This window comes from Lactuca sativa, chromosome 1, assembly GCF_002870075.4.
Source record: "Lactuca sativa cultivar Salinas chromosome 1, Lsat_Salinas_v11, whole genome shotgun sequence".
Classification (NCBI taxonomy): domain Eukaryota; kingdom Viridiplantae; phylum Streptophyta; class Magnoliopsida; order Asterales; family Asteraceae; genus Lactuca; species Lactuca sativa.
This window is the reverse complement of record NC_056623.2, coordinates 39,024,501-39,031,935: the sequence shown is the minus strand read 5'-3', so window position 1 is coordinate 39,031,935 and position 7,435 is coordinate 39,024,501. Positions and strand designations below refer to the sequence as shown.

At 34.6% G+C, this 7,435-nt stretch overlaps 1 pseudogene; it reads left to right on the top strand.

Moving 5' to 3' along the window:
• Nucleotides 1-4,313: 4,313 nt before the first annotated feature.
• LOC111910204 (factor of DNA methylation 2-like) lies at nt 4,314-7,088 on the top strand (annotated as a pseudogene).
• Nucleotides 7,089-7,435: the final 347 nt, after the last annotated feature.

The following is a 7,435-nucleotide window of genomic DNA, read 5'->3' as shown; positions in this document are numbered from 1 at the left end:
CTTCAATTGTAAAAACAAACAATTTCCAGTTCATAATCAAATTATTGTAGAAATTCTTCATTCTGATTTCATCCAAAAATTCTTCATACTTGGTGGCAGAGAACAAAGCAGATATGAAGTTCTAATTCCATCTTCTTCTTCTTCTGATTTCATCCAAAAATTAACCCAAATCCAAAAATTAACCCAAATCAAGTTTCTTTTAGGTTTAAAGTCGCCCCACCGGATACTTGCATTTGGATCTACATCCGTTGTTAGAGAGTGTTGGTGCCTGTTATCTTTTGTTTGGGTAGTTGTTGATGAAGGATGAGGAGGAATAAGGTAATGACTTCAATCAATTCCCTTCAAGATTCAACAAGTATTGGGTAGTTTGAGAAGTCTAAGAATCAACGAGTTTGTGATTCCATTCACATGATACATCCATTGGAAAAATTTGTGATTCCATTCACATGATACAAGGTATTGCCACCATCACTATCGGCACTTATGTTGAACTAGATCTCGATGTGGGTATTGCAAAAAATTCTGAGATTTAAATGAATCAGGTTGGAGCAAGTGGGTCTCCTGTTTTCATCAATGGAGTTTTTGAAGGTTGATCAAAATCGAAGGTTTCATCAATGGAGTTTTTGAAGGTTTCAAAAGCTAATTTCTTGATGATGTTTTGTTGGTTTTTGACAAGGGGAAGATGACACCTACTATTTCGATTGAACACCCGAATCATTCATTGATTTTTGCTTAGATTGAAAAGCATCGGTTGCTTGTGTGTGTGTGTGTGTTTCCCTCAGAAGTGTAGGTTGTAAAGTTCTTTCTATGAAGTTGTCAGTTTTATAACAAATGAAGAAAAGGTGGAGTTGAAGAAATTAATATGGGTTTTTTCTTCAAATCCTAAATGGTGTTCAAAAGAGAATTAATGTGAGTTTTTTCTTCAAATCCTAAATGGTGTGTGTATGTGTGTGTGTGTGAGAGAGAGAGAGAGGTGGGTCATATATTATTTTTTAATTGTTAAAATAAATAAATAACTATTAAATTTTAAAAAATAAAGAAAAATGAAAATAAATACCCCAAGGTATTATAGTCATTTCAATTTTCGTAGGGACAACTTTCACATACAAATCAGTCCAAAAGGAGCATGAAGCCAAAAAGCCGTGGTTTAGACTAAAACCCCCAAAAAATCATACCACATGGCCCATTTTTGCAGTTATATATATATATATATATATATATATATATATATATATATATATATATATATATATATTGGAAACATCAAATAAAATTAAAATAAAATAACCAACGTCAAGCAAGGAGCTAGACGCGGCCCAGAACAAAGAAATACAATAAGTTCAATCATACAAGATCACACCTAAATGGACAACTTATCTACTCCGACCATCTACATGAGCTATTATTTCCCCTGGACTTGTACCAAGAATATACTAGAGAGATTACATTATCAGTTACTTTGGAAGGAGACTGTGGGATCCTGTTATGCACTTTTTCATTCCTAGCTTTCCAGATACGCCAAAGGATACAGTAGATGATGGCAATTAGCAATTTTCGTTTCTTGGGTCAATTCCCCCAGCTCGCTGCAAAGTTGATAAGTTCCCCAACATTGGTGAAGTGACTGAAGGGAATATCACACCATTTTAGAACCCCCTCCGGCACAGATTTTGCAAATGTACAATTAATTAAGACGCTATCTGTCGCTTCTATTCCACTATCACATAGATGGCAACTAATAGATGGAACATGAACCCTTCTCCTCAATAATTCAACAACTACAGGGATCCTGCCCGCCACAACTCTCTAAACGATGCACAAGACTTTTAAGGGTGTAATCTTATTCTACTTGAATTTTACTCCACCTGTTGCTGTCAACTTCAGGTCTATGATTTTCCTGACTGCTTCCACCGTGAAACCACCATCATTATTAAGTATACACTTGAACATATCATTTCCTTGTAGGAAATTGTAGTTGCTCAAAATGAACTCAAGCTCATGTAACTCATTCAAAGCTTCAATGGAGGGAATCTTTGATCTCCAAGCCCAACGAAAGTTGTCACCTACTTTTCTTTCGTAAACAAAGCATGTTTTCCATGATTCTAAGGAGTATAATGTTGGGAACCGGGTCTGCAACGGGATAGAGTCAACCCACTTATCTTTCCACAACAACGTACTATTTCCAGATCTAGTATGGATCTGGAATAAATCATCATATGAAATTCCAAGTCTTGATGTGTAATTAAATACCTTGGAGATATTTTGCCACACACCCGGTAAGGTTTTCTTTGCTAGAAATGCCCTCGGTTTTCTTTTCAGGTTATGCAGCCCCACTATAACTTTCCACCATAATGCTTCCCATTTCATTATTAGACCAATATTATGACCCATTTGTGAGTCTATCCCCAAACCACCATCATCTTTAGTCACTTTATCCCACGATATGGAGTGTATCCTTTTCTTTTCATGAGGCTATGTGGAGTGGTCACTACAAACTCACCGGAAAAGTGGTGTCACCTCTGCGTCACATTAGCTTCACCACCAACCCACTACACCTTGGAAAATGGTCACCACTAATAATATTCATTTTTTTATTTTTTTTTATCTTTTGTAACATTTATATTAAATAAAAAACATAATAAATAAAAAACATATATTTTTTTGTAACATTATATTAAATAAAAACAACCCACTAAACATTGAAAAAGCTTACCACTCCACATCATTTATATTTATATTTTTATTTTTTTATTTTAAAACATTAGATTAAATAAAAAAAAAACATTATTATAAGCAATCATTTTACTAACTAAAAAATCAAATAAACATATTATTAACTTTTAAAATTAAATAAACATAATTATATATAGTTAAGGGTTTAATATGATTCAGATAAAAGTGAAAGAGTATAATAGGATTAAGTTACAGAATTTTAGGGACCAAATTTATAACTTCAATTAAAACATTTATAATATCCACCCGCTTTACTTCGTCTTCTTCACCCGGTTTAAGTGGAAAACGGGTACTAACCCGTTTTTTTAATTTTTTTTATTTTTTATTTTTATTTTTTTTACTTCAATAGATTAAAAAAAATCCAACAAAATTAAGGGGCAAATGGTCGAAAAAAAGCAAACCAATAGAAGCTCCGTCTTCCCATCCACGCGACACCACGAACACCGGCCCTTGGAGCAGTGTTCATGCGTCTTTGGTCGTGCCAACTCAGCATCACGCGTCTTTTAGACGCCCACTCCTGATAGCCTCAGCTGCGCCGCCTCATAAGAAACCTCTCTTTATTTTCTCCGGATCATCTAACAAGCCCATTGGGGCTAAAAATAAGACCATCCGATACGGGTCCAACGAGAAGCAACGGGGGGTGAGGTGGCACCCGTCAACGGCGTTTTGACACGGGGAACACCGCCCCTCCCAACTTGTTGCATCTTGTCATGACAAATCTCGTTGCATCTTGTTGGCGTTGTGATGAATTGAAACGGGGGAACATCAACTTTTTGTTTTTTTTTTCTTTTTTTTTCCCTTTGGTGTTGCATCTTGTTGCCCATTTCCCTACTTGGTATTATAACACTACTTGCTTATGTGCTATGTGAGATGGTGTTGCGCCTTGTCGCCCACACTCAATGCTCTAAAGAAAAATAGTAAGTTGAGACTTCCAAGGATCAATTTAAGTAATGTCACTTTACACCTATATTTAGTTTTGTTACTGATAGTAATAATTTAGTGCATGGCCTCGAATAAAATAAACCGGCCCAAAAGTTTACTGTGATATGACCCTCATGCAACTTTTTCTCACTCTTATTTATTACATTTATTACATGTCACTCTCTAGTCACTCCAGTCTGCACATCTTCTCCCACAACTCTCTCTCACACACGCACATAAAAGCGGGCACTTAGGGTTTCTCTTTATCTTCACCGATCGGTTTACGGTGCTTGTCTCTGTCCACAGACCGACGACGCAGGTGTTTAGGCTTACTTTCGTTTTCTCGAGTGGTACATTTCCTTTTCTCGTAGTTTTCTTTTATTTCTTTAGTCACCGAATGATCAGGTGTTTCTTGTTGATCATTTTGGTCGAGCCTGCTAATTTAGGGTTTCATTTATATATATATATATATATATATATATATATATATATATATATATATATATATATATATATATATATATATATATATATATATATATATATATATATATATATATATATATATATATATATATATATATATATATATATATATATATATATATATATATATATATATATATATGAGGTTTTGATCAGCCGTATGGTAGTGGTAGTCTTACTACTTTTAGTAAAGTAACATCGACTTTTCATTTGGTCGTTTTGAGCTATGTGGCTGCGATGTACTTTTCGCCGAGAAAATAAAGCCACATTTAGCTTATTGACGTCAAACCTGGTAATTCAACTACAAAACGATTGTGTATTAATTTTGCTGCGAATCTAACAGCAAGGAGTTCTATTCGACTACTTGTAACACTTTTTTAAATTTCTTTGGAAATCATACTTTAAAATTTGAATCAGCTCTACAATTTTTAAACTGACAGGTAGTCACAATGTAACTTTTTCCTCTTTTAACCATAGTGAGTATGCTCTTATGCTTCAATAGTACTTAAGCATGTGTTTATGATATGCATACATGATTGTTTTAATATTTAAACTTTACATATCCTTCTTTCGTTTACCTTTACATGTGCTGATTTCTAATGTCTCAATCATCGTTAGCTTTTTACTGTTGAGTTGTATTCTGTCTTTGTTTCCAAGGTAGATGGATCACAGCTCTGGAGAAGATTGGATTGCTTCGGACAAATCTTCAGGTTCAAGTAATTATGTGTGGCTTGCGTGTTCAGATGACTTTGAATCTCAAGGGGAAATAGGAGATTACCTTCGCAAGAAGCATGAACTCAGGACTATATCAGACCTTGTTCAAGAAGCTGTCCAGACTAGAAACAAAACTGTGGTGGAATTAGCCAGTGAGATTGACAGGAGGAATGAAAATCTTGATGACTTGCAGATCAAATACATTCAGAAAAGAGTGTCTCTGAGTAGGATGCTTGAAGAAAAATACAGCCTTCATCAAGCTTTCTATGAAAATGAAATGCTGGTTGTTAAGTTGGAGAAAGGAAAGAAAAAACTCAATTCATTGATGAAAAAGCTTAAAACAAGGGTAGCATTAATAGAAGTTGAGAAACAAAAGTTGGATGAAGAAAAAAAGTTGAGTTTATTCTTCATTTTCACCTTAACATGTTCCTGTCTACACAATTTGCTATAAAGACAGATTGTGCAGACTTATATTTTGTTAGATAGAACATGGTCACAACTTGGCATGCACACATGTTAATATATAATCATATTTTGTGATTCATATCCTTTTTGGAGATCTAGAATGATGTGCAAAACAACTCTCTGCAAATGGCATCCATTGAGCAAAAAAAAAGCTGATGAAAGTTTGTTAAGATTGGTTTAAGAGCAGAATGTAAAATTTGTATTCTTAAAATGTCTTAGCTACAACTTTTGTTGACTTGAATTGCAGAGAGAGAAAGGGTGGGTTTTGAAGAAAGTGCTTGGATTCGGGAGGCAACTAGATGTTGAACAGAAACTTGAAATGAGAATTAAAGAACTGAAAAGGAAAGTGCAAATGATGAAGCATTTAGGGGATGAAGATGATGCTGCTGTTCAGGAGAAAATCACGAAGATGAACAATGAACTAGAAATAAATATGGAAGAAATGGAGAACATGGAGAATTTGAATCAAACACATTTGGTTAAGGAATGCCAGAGTAATGATGAACTGAAAGAAGTTCGCAAAGAGTTAATTAAAGTATTAATTCTAAATTACAAAACCCATGACTAAATTCCATTAATCGTTTGAATAATTTTATGAGTTAATTGTTATTGGTTTTGGGGTTTTCAGGGGCTGAAGGGTACGCTAAGCGGGCGAACAAATATTGGTGTGAAAAGGATGGGAGAAATTGATATGAAGGCGTTCCATGATGCCTGCAAAGAGAAGTTTGGTAATGAAGAAGCTCAAATCAAGGCGTCTGAGTTATGCTCTATGTGGCAGGAGAAGCTTAAAAATCCAGAGTGGCATCCAGATGGTGATAATCTCAAGGTATGCTTTAAGTTTGATGATGATATGTTTATAGTCTTAAATTTATGGTGATGGTGATGATGCAGGAAGTGATAAATGAAGAGGATGAGTTGTTGAAGAATCTCAAGGCAGAATGGGGGGGATGGGGTGTTTGATGCAGTGGTTGGGGCGTTCAAGGAGATGAATGAGTATAATCCAAGTGGGAGATATGTTGTGAATGAGCTTTGGAACTTTAAAGACAACAGGAAAGCTACATTGAAGGAGGTTATTAGCTATATTTTTAAGAATTTGAAGAGCCTTAAACGCAAAGAGAAGTTAGAGAATGAAGAGGCTGAGATAAAGGCCTCTGAAACACGTTCTTTGTGGCAGAATAAGGTTAAAAACCACCCAGAATGGCATGTTGTTGAAGTAGATGGTGATGCTGAGGTTTGATTGTTGAAATTCTGTTTCTGAATAATTTTAATATCTTTAAAATCATGTTATTCAAGCAAGTGTATTATTATGATATGATATGATATGATGCAGGAAGTGAAGAATTTGAAGGCAGAAGGAGGAAATGGCATATTTGATGAGGTGGTTGCAGCGTTGAAGGAGATGAATGAGTATAACTATAACCCAAGTGGGAGATATGTTGTTAACAAAATTTGGAACTTGAAAGACAATCATAAAGCTGCTACCTTGAAGGAGAAGAGGATTTTCCTGTTGAAGATGATGGTTTTTGGAGCCATTCTCATGACTGTGGTTATAATGTTGTTGACCAAATTCCCTTTGTTGTTGACCTTTCCACAGGTGTTGTTGTAGGTGTGGGTGTAGGGGTTGCTGGTTTGATCTTTTGTTTAGTGTTATGAATTGGTAATAGTGTTATGGACTTATGGTATTGTAATGGGTTTCTATTGATACTGCTAGTTATGTTATGGTAATCTACTAAATATCCTATTATTAATGGCCATCTACTATTATGGTACCAGTGTAATGGGTTTGTATTTATACAAGTTATGGTCATCTTTTTCCAATATTATGAAAAGCATGTTTAGTTTTCTATGAAATTCTACAATTTGTATTAATCCCATATATATGAAACAAATGAAAATATGGACTTTACCTTGCTAGCGTCATCAAAATAGAAAATTTAGACAAAATTGCAAAATGGTCCCTGTGGTTGTCAATTTTATGTGTTTTTGGTCCAAAACCAAATGTTGGTGCACCACTGGTTCGATTTTGAATCTTTTTTTTGCTTAAGTTAAAAAAATGAAAAAAGATAATAAGAAGGGTATAAAAGTAATTTTAAGTGTTTATGGACCAAAATCACTAAAA